Source organism: Larimichthys crocea, chromosome VII (assembly GCF_000972845.2).
Source record: "Larimichthys crocea isolate SSNF chromosome VII, L_crocea_2.0, whole genome shotgun sequence".
NCBI classification, from domain to species: domain Eukaryota; kingdom Metazoa; phylum Chordata; class Actinopteri; family Sciaenidae; genus Larimichthys; species Larimichthys crocea.
Window position 1 is genome coordinate 20283822 of NC_040017.1, and position 20641 is coordinate 20304462.

Consider the following 20641-nt stretch of genomic DNA (forward strand, 5'->3'; position numbering starts at 1 on the left):
ATTATTTATTTTTCAGAAATGAATTCATGTTATTTAGCTCTCTTTAGTGGAAATCTTTATTAAATTAAGTGAAGTGTGAAACCAGATCAGATCTGCCACACGGAGAAGTCAGACACACTGTGTGAAGGTGTAAATGTAACTCTATAAATAAAAAAAACAAAGTGAATACAGCTGCACTGTGCAGACTGGTGTGTTCATTTAGATCTGTGTGTGCATCAGACGTTATAAAGATTAAACCAACAACATAAAGTCGTATTAATCTGTATCAAACTCATCTGTTGTCCATCACATCACTCTGCAGGTATAATACAACCTTACAAGTTTAAACACCTGCACATTGATTTTTTTAACTTTCACTCTCAGTTAAATGCTTGACATTTGAAATGACACTTAGTGGTGAAAATGCATCATAAAAATATGCATTTTCTGAAAATTATTTTGTTTTAATTTGGAAAAGGTAAGTTTACATTATGCACAGAACCTCTTGATAGATCACTGTTCCACTTCTTACATACAGACATACATGAACATGTATGTGCAGACACACAGCCCTTCAGCTTCACTTCCAGGTGTATATATTTGCATGTCCAGGTGTACTTCTGCTTAAATCTGCCTGCAGTTTTTAGCTTCAACCTTCTCACATGTGTCCATTAAAAAGTAACTATATACAACAGAACTAAGCTTATTTATTCACATCAAGAAGAGGGAAGTAGCATGAAACTTCAGTGGAGTCGTACAAAGTCTGCTCGTGTTGGGGTTATAAATTTGATCCATTTATTCCCAAAAAATATCTTTATTACCATTTTTCAAAGAAATGTCACCCATGTTGTAACATTAACTGCAACTATTAACTATTCAAATACATAAATATGGCAACAACAGTCTGTTCTATAATAATAATATTGCTATATTTTGACTTACTGTGCAGCCATAGTTCATAATTTATGTCATGTTAAGATGAAGATGACAACATCTGCTGAGAGCTCCTGTACAGTAGGTTGGTTCATGGTAAGTATTTCCATTTAATTTTTTTATACGGCAAATTATTGTCATTGTTTTTGACATATTTCTCTGATAAACTGAAAGATTAAGTGTTCTTAATTCTCCTACTTCTTAAGTAAGTTTATGATTAACGCAGGACTTTTAGTAGTAATGAAGTATTTTCACAGTGTGGTAGTACTCTTACACTTTTAGAGTATCCATTGACACAGAAACAGATACTGTGAGTTCATAAACTCCATGATTTTTGTGAATTTTGACCGAAATACTGGCATATCATGTAATTTTCTTACTAGTTAATTATAAGAGGGGGGACACATTTTGCTTTAAAATATTTTTCTCTCAGTGGAAATCAAACCACATGAAGTTATCCATCTCTCATGGTGTGTTGTAAACAAAAACAACGTGACCACAGAAGCCACTGAACTCCTCTGTGAATATGTATGATGGTTTACAACAAGGTACGTAGCCAATTACTGGTCAGACATATAATCTTTCAGTGTAGTATCAATGTGGTTGATCATTAGTAATATCCAGGATTGCCCCTAAACGTATTATTACTTTGCAGCGAGGCTTTCTTCAACACTGCATGTGTTGATAGTCAAAGTTTAACTTCTCAGAAAGTGATAATGATCATTGTAATGTAACTTTTATATGAATATAACAACTAAAACGCTGCAGTCACAATACATGGACATCATAAATAAAGTCATTAACATTGTACAGCTGAGTCTCAGTGGACAGTGTTATAGTAGTGACGTCTTATTAAAGGTACTTTTTGTTCTATAGGGACACATAAACCTGATTTCTGCCATCTTTGGGTGTCTTTGCACAGATTACACTGCAACACCTTTATCTCTACTACTGTCGTACAAAGTTTCCCTGAAGTGCACCTGAGCTGCCCTTCGCTCCACTGTGCACAGTGCCAGCCGCTGTGTTATGTGGGTAAAGTTGATAACCCAGTGGAAACAGATGAATTACAGTCTGCAGCTCCGTCACCTCTGCTGACGAGTTTATAACTCTGCAGGAGGACAGAGGGTTAATTTAAAGGTCAGATGTTGAAAGTATGTTGGTTGAAGCGGCAATCTCGGTGCTTGTGAAAAGCCAATGCGGAAATGCCAAAAACTGCAGTTCCTCAAACGTCCACTTGAGGCTGGCCACAGAAAAAGTCAGTCTCCATAAGTCCCTATGTCCAACTTCACAGCAGAAATAAACATGTTTACAGCCTGGTGCAAAAAAACAGTTTTGGTCTGTATAGCTAATTTAACCATTTCTGACAACTGTACTGAGTTTGAATTTATATTTAACTCACCTGTTCAAATTATATTAAGGCTTAAAGTTATGCATAATTAGGATTGTGGCCGCTTTGATTGACAGGTAGATGGCTTGTTTGAGCAACCAGGCGTCATTCAGCCCGCCTCAGGAAATAAACGTTTGACGTCACACATAGGTAAAGAAAGAAAGAAGCACATTTATATTTTCCACCACAAGAGTTTTAATAAATGACACAACAAAAAATGCTCCTTGATTTATAAATTGAATCTGAAAAATATCCAAAACAAGTTTTGTCAAAGCCTTTTTCAACAACTAACATAAGTATTAACATACACTGTTGCCGATAAGTGTATCTTCTGAAAACTTGATTAAATATATCAGTGAAAATTAAAACACGATTAACCTGATGTGTATAGATAGGAATAAAAAGGGGTATGTGTCTGAAAACAAAATAATTTGAACTTTATACGCACTTACACACACTTACGCCTCGTGGCACCTCTTGGGTGATTTACACTTTGACGTACATTTTTCTGGCACTTTCACATGTCTCTGTTTAAAATCTGTCAACCATTAACAACAAATAATAACAAGCAGCAAAAACAGTTTATCCAGTACACAGACCATCACCACTGTTGTGAAAGCAGCATGTGCACTGGAGCGCAGCGTCGAACACGCATTGCCCATTACGCTCTCACACTGGGACACAAAGGTTGAGCAACCAGGGAGGGGACAGGGACCATCCAGGACCAGGACAGTCCACCTGTCCCTGTCTATACCTGTCTGTCCACCTGTAGTCACGTTGAGCACAGGATATGCAATTAAAGGATAAAGATGGAGTTTGTGTGAAGCCAAAGCTTTATATGTTATTCCTTTGTGCCACAGAGCTCCACTGTTGTCCAAAAAATATTAAAAACACATAAATGAGCCACACAGTTACACTGGGTGACGTGACGTGCTGTAGTTTATCCTAAATAAATCCCACAAACATCTCACTAGAGCACAAAATGTGTTTTAATCCAAGCTGATAATAGCCTCCAACAAATGCACTATGTACTCCTGCTGAGTAACGTTTGCTCAAAACTACAGTGCCCAACATTTTTAAATATGAAAGTATATATCTGTGACTCTTTTTTAAAGATTTATGTCTTTTATAGAAACCAATAGGCTTTGGGCTGAGTGCAGCACACAGGATGGGGAAGTCAGGAAGGATCATTTGTGCCGTGGACTAACACACTTTCATCTGTTCGTGTCATTTGTTGACGATGAGAAGAACATATAACAAAAAGACAGTCATGTTTCAAGGCACAACCTTTATTTTATATAGCATTCATGTGTTATTTTCATGTCGATTATATAGCAAAATATTGTTTCTTTTGATAGAAAATTATGGAATAAAACACCAACCTTAAACGTGAAATCAACAGTACTAATGTCCTTTTACCATCATAGTAACAAAAGTTAAATTCTGGCAACCACAGCTGCCAGGTATTTACCGTAAAGGTTGTGAGGTTTCAAAATTATACACAAACGGGTGTCCGGCTCAAAGTATAAGTCCAAGGTTCCCAATGCTTGGGTTTGGGGCCACCAAAAAATGTTGCAAGATAAATATGAAAGATGATTAACAAGAATAAAAAAAGACATTTGCCTAATTGTTCTGGCTTTTCTTGAATCGTCCAGTTTTGTTGTTTCACAGTTTTACCTCTTCAAACATATAAAAACTAATAAATAAAGGTTTGGACATCAGTGCTGAGTCACTGTTTAAAATAATAATCTACCAGGTGATACACCAAAAAAGTCCCGTGTGTCCTTATTTAATCATTTAACCAAAACTTTTGTTTCTTACTTTTGGTTTTGATCTTGTTATCACTCGTCACCAGGGTCAGTGAAAGTCTTTAAATGTCACAACTAGAAATTTCAGGATGTCACATTGAAATCAAGGTGTATATTGTTATAATAAGTTATAATAACCTATACTTGTGTTACTTTACATAGATATATTTGCATTTATTTGCCTTTTCCATACGATTGACACTACACATACCATGTTTGGTTTAACTGATAGAACAATCTTACCATAGGGTCCATTTCTGTTCTTTAGTTTTCAGATGGAGTTTGTCCAGCTGTCATGATTTTGTTGGCTGAGACAGTGAGATTTAAAGGTCAAGAATCAACTGTTTAAGTTGAACATCTTTGTTATTTGTATCTATAATACAGTGTATGGTTTTCCTTGGCCTAACCAAGATCACTCCCTGAACCTGGATCCAGCCAGCATAGACCTGTTCTCTGAGTCATTTTGATACTTTTAAGTGAAGCTCCGGGGACATGGCGTGAGTACTGATGTTGTCTCAAGGTGTGCTTGGCTGCTTTTTCGATGTCTCCGCTCACCTCTTGTGACCTCTCGCTCTTCACCTCACAGCCCGGCCGGGGAACAAGACCGGAACATTTGGAAAGTGACTCAAATAAAAAGGGCAAGGGCTACATGGTGTGTGCGTGCGATTCAGGAACCAGCGGCCATGTACCGTTCCACAGACTGAGCTGGACCTTACCCTCAACCTGAACCCTCCGACCGCTCATCTCCTCTCCTCACAGACGGCTGTTTGTTGTCAAGTCCTGTTGTTACCTGAACGAAGAGGCAGACGTGTAAAAGTCCAGGATTTTGTCCTGAAGTTTTGACTTTAAAGAATAGTTTGACATTTGGGGAATGAAAGGATTGATACCACTCTTATGTCTGTACGCTAAGTATGAAGCTACAGCCAGCAGAAAGTTATCTTAGCACAAAAATGTGTAAAAATGACACGTTGGGTGGATTTAGGACTATTTCTTGGCTATGTGTAGTCATTTTCTTTTCCATTAAACTACTCTCTTACACTTGCATTACAAATGTGTCACTTTTGTCTCTAACCAGCACTTTATTCTGGTAACAACAGGACACAATTAGATCTCCCAAAAACAATTTCTTGGTAACGTGCTCCAGAAACACAGAGGTTTCTTATGAAGCTGCATGAGTCTTGAAAACACTCAAACCAGCCACTGTGTTGTGCTGTGCTGCCTCCTGTTAATCTTAAAGTGTAAAGTATTCGTTGACAGTACCTCCACCTACCATAAGGATAGGATACAGTTTTAGGTGCAAGCAGCAACCCCTGTGACTGCGAAGTAAAGTAAATAAAGTAAAAATGGCAAAAACTGCAGTTCCTCAAAGTCCACTTGAGGTTGGCTGCAGAACGAGTCAGTCTCCATAAGTCCCCATGTTAAAACGTAACTTCACAGTAGAAATAAACATGTTTACAGCCTGGTACAAAAAACAGTTTTGGTCTGTATAGCTAATTTATCAATCATATCAACTGTACTGAGTTTGAATTTATATTTAACTCACCTGTTCAGATTATATTAAGGCTTAAAGTTATGCATAATTAGGAGTGTGGCGGCTTTGACTGACAGGTAGGTGCCATTATAGATGGCTTGTTTGAGCAACCAGGAGTTCAGACCGCCTCAGTTCGCTGATGATCCACGTCTTTGACGATTCTTAGATTGACCAGAAGGCGGTCACGCATACACCGTTTGTATTCTGAGCGTGACATGCTGTTTCTAGTCTTTATGCTTTATCTTCATCTTTATCATCATACTTTCGACAACAAAATTAAGCATATTTCCCAAAATGGTTCACTGCTGCGACAACAAAATTAAGCATATTTCCCAAAATGGTTCACTGCTGCAGCCAGTTGGCTGAGATAGATGGATTTAGTTACCTTTGTACAAAGCTGGTCTAGCTGTTTCTCAGCTGACGTGGAGGTTAGCAGCATTGACCTTTACAAAGGTTGACAGTTAAATGTATAGCTTATGTATGTCAACAATACTGGTCGGCAGGAAAAATGTCTCAATCAGGAAGTGTCAGCAAGGAAATAAAAAATAAAAGACGACTCTTAGCCAGAAATTTCCATCACTGTTGTCACGTCATTAATCATGCGAATCCACTGACTATTTTATGACAATCACAGGTTGGTTTCGTGTTGCCCTTCATGTTATAAATCCATCAGCGATCAGACTTTTCCACAAGTGCTTTGATTGCGTCACTCCATCGGATGGAGCAGCAGCTTTGATCTCTATCAGCGCAATAAGATTTCATCAACACGCCCATGAATCACAAGAAGATGGCTGAAGGAGAGAGGACGACTGATACAAGTGAGGATAAGGAAGAGGAAAGTGATGGAAGACGTTGGCGTCCATCCACTCCTCCCAATTCATAAACATGACCTGTGGATGATCCTGCACTGGGAGAGCTGGGGAGGCCTGTGGCTGCCAGTTTCGTAGCGCCGGCGGTGTGTGTCACAGGGACGGTGTTGGCTCTGTCAACATGCACTGCAGCAGGGTGTGTGTGTGTGTGTGTGTGTGTGTGTTTGAGTCGAGCCAAAGACTTGGAAAAGGCTGTGTTTGCTCTTCATGCCAAAGGTGTGTGTGTAGTCAGGGATTGAGCTTTTCCTCCTCTTCTCTTTTGTTAAATCATGTCAGATCAGAGCAGCTTTGAGGTTTGGCTGTTAGTCAAGTCACGGCAAATTGGTTTCTTTCTTAGTGTTGTTTGATTACACCTCAACTTCTCACTTCTTTTCTTTTCTTTTTCTTTTCTTTTTTTTTGAGTTCCTCACAACGACAAAGCTCCTGATAAGAAATGCCAAACTGTCACAACTGATTTGGGATTTTCCATTGTGTAAAGTCACAAAGGCTCAGACATGAGAGAAAACATGATGCAGCATCTTGTTCATTAGGGCAGCACAACCCCTTGCGTCATGGACTCCCACACTTTTAGCGTAACTGAGCCGACCTGCCCCCAGATACAGCTGTCAAGTCATCTTTTTACATTCATTATAGAAGATCCTGGCTGCGATTTTAAGATTATCAGAAGAAAGAGGGGAGATATTTGACGGTGAAGGTCATGAACCCTCTACAGAACCAGTTGGGTCATCATAACCTGCACTGTAAGAAATGCCTGTAGATTTTACACCGAAAACTGCCAAACCATGTCAGTAAAAGACTGTAAAATATACCATGAAGTATGACTGTGTTCTCCTGTATACAGTAAAATACTGTCATATTTCAAAACCTTTATTTATGCGTCATTTTAAGGGAATTTACGCAGGATAATGTAGAATTTTATATTAGAGATTGTTTATTGTACGGTAAAACACTGTGATATTTAATGCCATGTTCTTTTACTGTCACGGTTTGTTAGTTTTTCACCGTAAAGTCACACAGACATTTTAAAATATGGAATAAAACGCCAACCTTAAACATAAAATCAACAGTACTAACATCCTTTTATTGTAATATTAGAAAAAGTTACACCGTAATTATTACGGTAAAATTCTGGCAACAACCGTACACATGTAAGTTCAGACATTATCGCTTGTATTTCTGCTGTAAATCTGAGTCTGGATCGTTGGATCAGATGTTTGAGTTCTGGCTTCAACAAAAAATAACCAGATTGCTAAACTGGATTGACAACAAGTAGCCAATCAGAGCCTAGAACAAAAATAACCTGTCCTGTCACATCTCCTTTTATTATCAGTGTATTTAAAACAACAACAATAACAAAAATCAAAACCCGGTACAATACTCGGAAGAGAGTATGCAGTAATTTAGCATAATATTTTAGCAATTTTTGCATACTCAGATGAATAAAAAGTTGCCAAATCTGGCAACACTGGTAGCAACAGTTCAAGTTCAAGTGTGTAGGATTTAGTGGCATCTCGCAGTGCAGCTAACGATTGCAGCCTCCTCGCCTCACCCTCTTATTCCTAGTGTGAAGGAGAAACTAGATATGCATATCATATTATATTTCTGTCCTATTCTGTAGATAAAGCCACCGTAATCTGACTCGCTGGACCGCAATAATTTGCATTTCTGACTCTTTAGGACTATGTGCTGATCATATTCAGACATGTTTCTCTCTTCAAGCCCAAAATCCACAGAGGTGAAACACAGGTACACATCTGAAAACTAAACTAAACACTCTTAAAAAACTTGGCTGTCATTGTATTATATAATTTTAATAGATGGATGAGGTTGTTTGTACACGTGTTGTGTCTTGTTCTACCTGCTTTTGTGCATTTTAGTTTTTATTCCTGACACTTTGCATCGGGTTATAAGGTGTGTTTCCTCTCTGAGGTGTCAAAGTTGAATTAATATGAGTACACTGATTGTTGTAATGGACCACGACTAAATCTAATGCCTCAGTCCTCTGTAGTTTTGTAGTTTTCTTTCTGTAATTTGTTGTCAAAGTGTACAGCCTCAGGATACCACAAGAGAGCAACAGTCCATAATAACATCATATTGACAGTGTACTCATGTGTGTTTGTTTGTAGCTGATGATACTCTCCTGGCTGTCCTCTTCCTCCTCGTCCTCCTCCCAGCTGCTGCTGCTGCTGCTGCTGTTTCTCTCTCCTGCTGGCTGGTGGTCAATATTGACTCAAGGATCGAAGCAACAGCCACTTTGTCAGGGTGCACAGGGGGGAAGACCTGCTATCTCTATGACATCAGGTGAAAACAGAAACAGGCTTCTCATCGTATGTCAGAATAAAAGAGAACTACAATAAAGCCAGCACCATTTAAAAATACTTCAAATTGCACCACAAAAATTGAAGGAAACAGCTCTTTTAAGACAAATAAGCCTTTGTGTCTCGGGTCTGCCAATAAGTTATGACAGTGTGACCGTATGCACAACACCAGGACCCGGAAACTGAAGCAGCTAAATGGGATTCAGCCTCATTTAATTACATTATTTACACCTGTGTGTGTCCTACTGTAAAACACAGTCATATTTCATAATAAAACCTTTATTTCAACAGCATTTAAAGGGGATTTATACAGAATAAGTTGTATTTTAAATGACAGACTGTTGATTATACAGTAAAACACCTTATTTTATGTGGTATTTTTTATGTCAATTATATGTCAAAACAGCTTTTCTTTTGATGATATTTATACCATAAAATATGAAATAAAACGCCAACGTATCCTCAACCTCAACAGTCCTTTTACCGTAATGTTTGATAAAGTTACACCATATTTATTACAGTTAAAAACTGAAAGGTAAGGAACAGTGTTTGTCTGTTTTTGGAAACACAGAAGAAAAAAGTTTATGTAAAAACCTAAAATAAAAAGTATGAGAGGTTCCTGCTTTCATTGATGTTGAACTGCTATATCCATTATTAACAGATAAGTAGACATAATACTGATAATACTGTAAAATATCTCAGTGTTTGAATGTAAACTTATTTTTGTGACTCTAACTTTAATAATTTATCCTTATTATTGTATTTTGTTGGATCATAAAACATCCAAAAAGCTTTGACCAACAGTTTTCTTGAGCACTAACACGAAAGGCCAAGAGGTTGACAGCGGCGTCTCCGTCAGACAGATTGACTCTGAGAAAGTAAATGAGCCAAAAAGCACACGCAGGCACATCGAGGCATGAAAAAGAGAACTGCCATCCAACGGCAGGACAAACACACCGATGTTTCTGAGGTTAAACTAGATGTTAGTCAATAGACGTGTTAGATAAATTAGCTCCTGACTGGAACAGAAAGGCATTAGTGGATTCCACACGTTTATTTGGAGTCTGTGGTTCACGTCACTTCTCTGAAATAAACCATTTATTTCATATTATCTTATTATTGAGTAGGTGCTTCCAGCTGTCCACAATCCTTCCTGTAAGCCCAAACCGTGTGCAAAGTATAAAGATGTTGCATCTCCCTACACCGATATTCCCTAGTTATGTATTAGCGACTGTTGAGCTCAACTCTGGGGAGATTTGCATGAAACTGGACATGGCTGATGAGTTCCATTACCCTTTAACACTGGCCACCAGTGGTTAATTTTGCATAGTTCTGCAGAGAAGACATAGAAACATAGGAGTCCTTTTGTTTGAGGGTAAAGAGCTGAAGATTAGCAGCAGGATGTGAAGCTGTGGTTTTTCCCCCATGAAACCTCTTGTTGAACTCACTGCTGTCACCTAGTGAACAACGGGACAAACAGCTCCCATCATGCAGGTAACATGATGCGTGCACCTGCAAATCTGTTGTTGTTCGTCTATTTTTCTATCGTATTATGCTCAATTTATCAACTTAAATCCTTTTTTCTCATTTCTATTTGAGGGTTTTATAGCTCTGGCTACACGGTGTGTACCCACAGCATATAACAATAAAGTTCAAACACACATGCATGCACGGTATCACCCCTGACCTTATTTTGAGCAGACAAACTGTGCCAGGTCCATGTAAGGTGTGTCACCATGCAATAAATCTCCTGAGAAAAAGAACACGAGTGAATCAGATCCAAGCCGTTAGCTGCTGTACTCAGCAGGGAAGTCAAACACACGCCTACAAGGAAGAGTTTGTGACGAATTAGGGCGCGATAAGAAGTCTCTTTATTTGGAAATGAGACTGGAATGCAGTTATCAGATATTTACTTTGTTCTCGTTAACATCCAAATGCTGTGTGAACTCTTTGTTGGGCTTTGCAAAGGGAGAGAAAATCTGGTCATTTGTGCATTAAGTTTTTCGGATTGTGACTCCTTATCTTAGGTCACGTATATATGTATGAACTGTGAGAGCTTGTACTAACGCAGAAGAAGAAGTATACTGGAGTAAAAGTAGTAATACAACACTGAAAAATATTTCATTACAAGTAAAGGCCTTGTATTCCAAATCTTACTTCAGTAAAAATACATAAGTATTATCAGAACAATTCATTTACTGATAGTATATAAAGTTAAAGTCACTTGTGAGGTGTTGGAGTGTTATTACTGACACCGAAGTGTGAGAAACCCTCTGAAACTGAGCATGTTTCACTCACAGTGAGATCACTTTAGTTATGCAACATGCAGAGACCATCTTTAACAGTATATCAGTAATGCTGTAGTTTTATAACTATGGTTTACTGACATTTTGAGTGATTTTGGGGCATTCGTCAACAAATAAAGCACAATAAAAAATGGGGTAATATAATTTTACATGTAAATAGACAGTATTAAAGATTTATTTCTGCTATCTGTGTGTAAAAATAAATAAAATAAATATATACATTTACAACCTTTAGCTCTTCCTTAATAGTACCTTGAGTATAGATTTGTAAAGATTCGGTTTTATAAGAGTCTGTGTCTTTTTTCTTTTGTTTTGTTGGCAGAAATGAACCAAAATTAACTTAGGAGTTAATGCTGCAGTAGTGAATTAAGTAAATTACCTCAGTAAAAGCAGAGATACCACATTACAAAAATACTTTTACACTACAAGTAAAAGGGGTTGTGTGAGGTACTTATCCATAGTCAATATTACTGATACTATAATATACTGCTGTGGATGAGGTCAGCAGAAAAACCTCAAAAAGAAATCAATATTTGTTAAAGTGTATATATTAGGAATATTTTTTCACCACTTTACCTCACAGAGCTATAGAGCTTCAGTACACGACTATGTGCTGGAGTCAATCATACTCATACTACCTAAAAATACCCAAAGTATCTGTTTATAGTATCAGAAATGATCAATGGGATTAGTGCTGGTTTATGTGTAAGCAGTATTTTAAAGCTGAAGCTGGGTGGTGTGACGATCACTTCATATTCGGCATGCACGATCCAATCCTCCACACAGATCTGTCGACAAGAGGTGAGTAATACACATTAAACTTGTTTCTTGTACTTTTTATACTGCTGGGTAGATAAATATCAGTGTGACATATTTAGATGGGTCAAGTTCTTGATCTGTAAATAGCTGTCAGATAAATGCAGTGGAGTAAAAATACAACATTTGTACACATCTCTGTAGTGTAGTAGTACTAGAAGTATGAAGTATCATAAAACTTTTAGTACTCGAGTAAATGAGTTTAATTACTTTGCATCACTGAGTGGGAGTGCCTACAGTTTAAACTACTGAAAAAGCTAACTACTAACTTGTTGAAGAAGGAAAAACAGTTTATTAAATCAGAATTTCTAAATAGAAATAAATAGCTCTAAACCAGCTCTGTGGGACACTCAGGGACAAAGTTGTACCCAGCTGTAGCCTCTACATGTGATCTCCATCCATGGCCGCCTCCCTCCCTCCTTGCCCCGTGTTTTAATTTCTCTCTCTCTCTCTCTCTGTTTTTTTTTCTTGTCTGAGCAATTAAAGATTCAAAAGTAATTACCTGCTCGGCTTCCTCTGCGATTAAACGGCAGGTTCACAGCACCCTGATTAATGCAGAGGCATGCACACCTGCCATTAGCAGCCATGAGGAACAGGCGGAACGTTCTGACTGAAACCAGCAAAACAAACACGCTGCACAACGCGAGCAACAATGCATCCACACTTACTGGTTTCACATTTATAACAGGCACTTTAACTCTTCGAATCCAGCTTTATTTTCATTATTCTACTTCTTTCTGTTCCACATAAAACAAAGTAAAGTGACAGTGTGTAGATATTATTATTAAGGCAACTTTGAGGTTCCATGTAACGATGCTTCTGCTGTGACTAGTCGTTACTTTACAGATAAAGATTTAACATAATGATCCTATAAAATATATAATACTTTTATAGTAGAATAAACTGCACGAAAGCATGTAACATAGTTCCAATTATGACTTCTTAGATTTACACTTACTACACACTTTATAGGCACACGTTTTAAAGATGTAACTGATTTTATTAATATTTAACTTGCATGGTGATTTGTAGACACTTGCAATTAAATTGGCAATTAAAAATGACAGTTATACATAATAAATTATTTTACTTTTTTCATATTTTTTCATATTTTTTCATATCTGTGATTAATGTCAGAACAGCTGTAACCCTTACACATGAGTATGGATGAAGAAATGTTACATCAGATTTAAGTTTTCTGTGCAAGTCCAGTTTTAGACAAGGTGAAGAGCCACTCACTTGGGTTGGGCTGAGTTTTAATAAGGTTAGAAGGTGTGTTTGACTTTTTACAGTTATTATTATGATTTTATAGACGCCATACAGAAGTGGAGTATTGACATTTTCTGCAAGATTGTGCATAAAAATTGTATAATGATCTCACAATATGTATATTTTTATAGAATAAATTGTGCGTTTAACAGAGATAAAATGAGCTCCACTTCCACCAGCTTTAACATTCTAATGCTGAACTTACTTCATATAGAAATACATTGATACAATTTTATTAAGAAAGAAATTAGTTATTAATGCTATGTGGAATCATCATAGGTCAAAACTGCAGCAATACTTTAATGTTTAAATTTAAAGACACTTAAATTCATGTGAGCTGAATCTCCTCTTTCTCCTATGTCTGCCATAGATTTTTATTTTGCCCATAAACTCACCAATAACATGAAAACGTGACGGTAGCAACAATGACCTTTTGTGTTAAGATTATTCTTTCTGTCAGCAATTTATTTACCTGGTCTGACAGACGCAGTAGCAGGTTATCTATCCGAGTCTATGCGCTCTTTTTATTTCTTTCTTTTCTTTTTTTTTGTTAACAGTTAATGTGTAACCGAGTGCGCGAGGAATCAGCACATTTCCTTTTACCTCACACACAGATCGATGTTGGTGTGGCTTCGCCGCGAGGGAGCTAAATGGGATCATTGTCACGCTGGATACAGTAACACATTTCATCCTGTCTGGAGGTTTGATATGAGAGAGAGACGTAAAACTACAGATGGGTGTTTTAAGCAGGAAACTGAGGAGAAATAACTAACTACAAATCACATTTTCTCTTCATGAAGAAAGCTAAAAGGAAATATGAGACACCTGTCGTCCACCTGTGACAGCTCAGGTTCATCTGTGGTCACAACTTGTCATGATAAGCTTCAATCTTTCCATTAGTGTATAAGCTGTTTTTACTGTAAACATGAACTTTGATAGGAAAGGTCTCACAGGAGCTCCTCTTAATCTACTCTGCTTATTTAAGTCAGCTTTTTTAACAATTAAGATTCTGGCCCTGTGCCACCTAATGTGAAATCCAAGTTATCTATTATTTCATGAGTAAAGAGAAAGGCTTCACACTCAGTCAACCATGGCGTCTGTCTTGTCCCCTTGTGATTGCTTAAAGCACCTACAGTTTCCTTCTTCAGTCATTGGATGTGAATTTCTATTCCCATAAAGCGAAATCCCCTGGACAGCTTGTTTGTGTTACTATGGTAATTTTTGATCAAATCGTGGTTCCCAGGCTGATGGTCGGGACCCTCTTGAGACGTCAAAAGATAATTAGAGTTAGGAAAGAGCAAAATATTCTGGCACATAGACATTTTAGGTTAATTTCTAAACCACTAAACCAACATTTTCGAGTCCTGAAAAACGCTTCATAAGAAACAATTCAAAAAGCAGCACATTGATGGCCAGCACTGTTGGTGGCCACATACGTGCAGTGTTGCTGAGTTGCAGCTGCAACAAAGCAAGACCAAAAGTGTTGATTTTAGCCAACGATAAACGTTAGAAAGCAAAAGAGTATGTAACGATTTCTTTTGACTAGCCAAGAGCAATGCAAGGCAGGGGCGAACTAGTTACTTGTGAGCTAGAGGAAAAGTTAGGGGATCACCAAAGTCAAAGATGCATCATCTTTTAACCGTGAATGTCAGTACAGAATACATCTAACAGATCAGTCCTGCTGTTGGAGTATCATTATGATTCATCCTCTGGAGGCCATGAATGCCAAATTCCATGTCAGTACAGCTAATAGTTCTTGAGACAACCTTGTAGTGCTAGAGGTAAAGTCAGACCAAGACCAAAGAAAGTAGGATTCATCCTCTGGGACCATGAATATTTGTGGAAACACAGACAGAAAGACATTCCTGGAGTCACTCCACTAACACGGCAAAGAAATTACTCTAGTTTAAACTTCTACTTCACTTTAAAACACTCAAGCTTTGCACAGGTGGTTCATTTAGAAAAAAAAATAGACTGTAAGTCTGATTTTTGATTTAGATCAGCACTCAGAAACCCATTTTCCAAAGCCGCCTCTCCTCCCTCCTCCTCCTCCCACCACTCTACCAGTGGACTCCGGACCTATGTCTCCACGCTGCTCTGCTCATCCCTAAAATTAATTCATCCGCACATCTCTGTCCCTCCAACACCACATTAACCCCCGACCACAGGAGGCATCCTGTTGGAAAAAAATGTCCCTTCTCTGGCTTCACGGTGAAACATCAGTTTGACCTTTCCACCCCAGAACCTCCGTCGCTACTCTTTTCCCACCCTCATCGAGATTTCAACATGTCTGTTTGAGGACTGAACAGAAACCAGCAAGTATCAGTCTATCAAAAACACTTTAATCTGCGTCTGGGACATAAAAAAGAACCAAAAATTAATCTTTTCGCTGTCTTAACATGTCGGTTGTTGCCATGCTTTCGTGAGGAAGACTCATTTCAGAGGGTCACGCCACACTGGCTGCTTTCTGGAGGACAGAGAAACTGTAATTGGGGGCCATTAGCTGTTGCCCAAGACTAGTCATGCAGGGTCGGTTTGTAGATTGAGACATGGTGACTGCACAGTCCCACCGCCTGTATCAGTGTCTCCTACCTGTGTGACTCCCCACCCCCCACTGGGACCTCCCTGACCCCCCTCAGTTCCCATCACCACCCCCCACCTGCCCACGTCCTTTGGTTTTTTTTTTGCGTTGTCTTCAAACAGACCTTGAATGGAGTCAGGGCCAGCAGCAATTAAATAAAAAAGTCACTTTTATAACAGTGCTTTAAAATTCAGTCAGGGTAATCTAAGCCCATCACTCACCTGTCTGGGAGCACCTGCACTGCTTTGTTTGTGAGCAGGATCAGCTTCATCTTACCTGTGGTTCAAACCTGCGTGACCATGAGCTTTGAAACATTTGAATATCCAAATACTTTTATTCAGTACTGATTCAAGGATTTATTTTGTAAAAAAAAAAAGAATAACAATAACCATTAAAATAATACTTAATGTTTATGTTGTTTTTTAGTATTCAAACCAAGCTACAATAAACCAAATTAGACAAAGTTCATTTAAAATAAGGTAAGATAACCTGAGCAATATGTTAAGGTAAGTTAAACTAAACTGAAAACTAATCTGAACGAAAGCAAAACTAAATATTAAACATATAAGCAAATATAGGTTAAACCAAACCAAACTGAAGTAGGCTAAGTTAAGATAATTGCTAAACTAGACTAAACCAAAACAAACTACACCATGCTAAAAGTTAAGTTAGGTTGCCAAGACAACCTGAGTTAAGTTAAACTAAACTGAAAGCTAATATAAACTAAAATTAAACTTCCCTGTGCAAATTTAAGTTAAATAAACTAAACTAAACCAAACTATGCTATGCTAAATCAAGCTAAGCTAAACTGCTAAGATAGCCTGAGCTAAGATCAGTTTAAACTAAACTGAAGTAGGCTAAGCTAAACTAAAGATAATTACTAAACCAAACCAAGAAAAACTAAAATAAGCTAAACTTAAACAAACTAGGCTACGCTAAAACAAGCTGAGCTAAAAACTAATCTTTAACTAAAATAGGCTAAGCTAACTGCTAAACTGATATAAACCAACACTTGTGACGTGTCGGCCTACATGTAATTAAATGGAAATGTTTGTGTATTAAAAAAATAAATCTTAATCTGCATAACAAATGTAAAAGACTACAACAGAACAGAAACATAACTTCAGTATTCAAACTTGTGATTGACACCTCATCCACTACAAGAAAACAACAACAACACATCTTAAAGAATTTAATTCAGTGTCTTTCATGATGCAGCTTTGTTTGTTTTGGTTGGATTGGAGCAAATCATTGACTTTATTAGAAAAGTACTCCCACTATATTTCCCACTTCCTTTAAAAGGGATTTTTAATACAAGGACAAAATGTTACGTTCTAGGAAATAGTCTTTCTTTTTTTTCTGCAGAAGCTCCCCTGCAGCCACAGAGCCAAATCAGTGAAGCTAGAGTTTCACAGTCCCTCTCATAAAGAGTTGCCCTGCTTTATGGCCCTATTGCCCAACATCACATGCCTTCAGTGCTGGGATATGATCTGAGATAAGGCAAGAAAGTACCGAAACAAGTCTGACTCTCCTCCTTCTTCCTTACACTGCTCATTCAGGTAAATGAACAGGATGCATGCTGAAGTTTTAGTAGTGACAAACGCAATAAATACAAAATCTGCTGAATAAAAATAAAGACACATGAGAATGAAAATAACCTGAGACCGCTTCTTTGGAAGATATCAAAGAAAGTCTGAATCACTGAGATGCCCTTATTGCATACAAGTTTTATAAATCATGTCTTTATGATAAGCTGATTACCTTATCCTTGACAGCAGCGCACAGTGAGGGTAGTAAAGGTGCAGGATTACGAGGTGATGGTCCATAAAGGGTTTGGCTCAGATAAGGTGGTTTGTGGGAGCGAGAGACAGAACCGGTGACTATAGGTCAACAGAAACTAGGTTTTTTTCTCATTGACATAAGGCTAGACCATATATTACATGCAAAACACTTGAATATGTAGTCACAGGTTTTTTTTTATTTATGAATCATGAAGATTTTCCAGGAGCAAACTTTTTGTTTGTGTGTTTTCAGTAGTCTCTGTGCAGACAAGGTCATAAAAATATTGCGGCCCATGAAAGGCAACCATTTCAACCTTTAACCTGCTCCTCACTTAGTCATGCAGGATGTTTGCTAAGATCTGATGACTTTAAAACTGAACGTTATGTATGTTGGTTTTATGTTTGCTTTGTCATCATGTCCACCATTCTCCTGCAATTTTAGCCACTCTGATGAACATTATGTCGACGCTGTAACGCCAACAATCACAATGAAATGCCTCCCCGCAGAGGAGTGGCTCTATTAATGAAACCAATGTCATATGAACCATACCTGTGAGTGAAACTGCATGGGGTGACTGCTTCAGCAACTTCCCGTATCGCAATGCAAACCTCCATTCAGGGGAAACCATTAGAACAAACTGCTCTCGGGTGCAGCAAAGCAGACCGGACACCATCTTTTATGAACCAAGTCACCTCTAGGTGCCTCGTGCAAGGACAAAGCACAAACTGCATGCAAACTCTCACAGAGCAACATGTTATGAAGGAATAGAGGAATAAAAATGACTTTCAACTGTTTATTTTTTGTCTTTATGTCCAGTCTAATCTGTCAGTAGTTTCCCTTTAGTTCTGGGAAAACTTCCTCTTGTATTACATTATTACATTTTGATGTAAATAATTCTCCGTACCTCCGGTTCAAAATTGTTTATGAGAATGAATTTATTGGATTAGGTGAGTGAGTTTATCAGTTTAAATGAGTATTCCCTAAACCAAGCATTTGGATAAACCAAATTAGACAAAATTAGGTTAAAGTAAGCCAAAATAACCTGAGCTAAGATCATTTAAGCTAAGTTAACTCTAGACTAAACTAATCTAAACTGTGCAAATCTAAGTTAAACCAAGCTAAACTAAACTAGACTATGCCAAAACAAGCTAAGCGAAACATGTAAGATAACTTGAGCTAAGATCACTTAAGCTAAACTAAACTGAAAACTAATATAAATACTAATAATTCAAGGGTAGCCAAACATATTTAACATTTAGAACATTTATTTCCACGGCATGGTTTGATGGCTGTTGTTGATTTTGAGGTTTTTGTGGCTTTTTACACACAAATAATAATAACACAGAAGAGTGAGTTACATGCACCACAACGAACACATCTAGTAACCAGTCAAATCATTAACATCCAACTGATCAAGCGTGTGATTGTTGCCATCTCTAATGATGACACACTGGGGCTCTAATTCTAATTTTAGAAATCATTGTCAGGCCAAAGTAAGAAATCATGAACACAAAGAGAGCCATAAAGATGGAAGGCCGCTCTGACAGGAAGAGAAAGGTTTCCCTCTTGTGGTAACAACATGGACGTGCATATAAACGCTGCCCTGTTTTAAATCCGTCCTGTAGCTCTGTGGTTAAAAATATCTCAACATGGAGCCAAAATAAATAAAAAAATGTGACAACATCCAGTGTAGATGTGTAGAGCTGTGTGCAAGCATCTGAGCAGTACACAGAGAGGAGATGATACAAGCAGGTAATGCAAGGACGTGTTACGTCTCATATTTTAAGAATTATTTGACACTGAACGTAAAAAACAACCAGCACCACTGTGTTATAAAACAGATCTGTACATAAAAGAGCGTAAACATAAGCAAGATAATAAAGCCTTAACGTGCAATGATTAAAACTGTGCATTAAGGATCAGAATCTAATCGTGGAAAACAGCAAAACAAGAGTGGAAAAAACCTGAAGATAAGAACAGGCAGGACGAAAAGGCAGAAACATGTTGCACTGAATAATGGACAAGTATACCCAGTGAAAAGCTGGGTAACTCGTGTAAAGGTGTCATGGACAGAGCAAAGAGTTAGTTCAACTTTGAAGATTTAAGTCTTTTTCTTGGAGATCGGATTGAATTTTCCAGGAGAAGTGTTGCAGGAGTCGGGTCTAAGGGTACATTCAGTCAGGATCAGTCAGGATCTGACAGTGTGTGGTGGCTGCAGGGGGCATTTCAATTTGTGCTGTACCAATGACAGTATAAAGAATGGACAGAGAATGAGTGATGTCAGCTACAGGTTCCCAAAGCGCTATTTTGGAGGTGAAAATATGTGGCGCTGAACGGCGCCATGTTGGCTGTACTGCTTCTTCTGAGTCCCTGCTAATTTAAATATAATCAGCAGACCTGAGGAGGGCTCAATGAGTCAAACCCTGGGCCATCACGGCAAGGACTGAGCCTTTGTACATGGGACGGATGCTCTACCAACTGAGCTAAACAATGTTTATTTCTGCTGACATTTTAACATGGGGGCTTATGGAGACTGACTCACCTCTGGAGCCAGCCTCAAGTGGACGTTTGAGGAGCTGCAAGTTTTTGGCACTTGGATGGTTTCACTTCACTTCAACCACAGATGTTGCCACTTGTGCTGAACGTAACCTCTGTGAAACAATCAGAAAATAACTCTTTCATTTTGCGGATTATCCAACTTTTTCTGGCTAGGCGCTCGCTCACTCTCATTCACTGTCTATGTCTCTTAACCACTGTTCGCTTTCTCTCTCTCAAACCATCAGACACAAAGCAAATTAAACTTCTTTGTGTCCGTATTTTGCAGCGTAAATTGTGAGCCAAACAAAGTCAGAACATAACAGGTAGAGCATCAGAGTTTAGTCCATGAAGCCACCGAGATGTTTCAAGCTGTGGAGGAGTTTGACCCATCTGATCATCTGATCGACTGATCGGTGGCCACTGCGTGATTTTCCCAAAAGTTGAAGCCTTAGCCAAAACGCACTACCCCACTCAAATGAATGGAAAAACCTGCGTTTCCACCTGTCTGAATGTATCCTTATTAG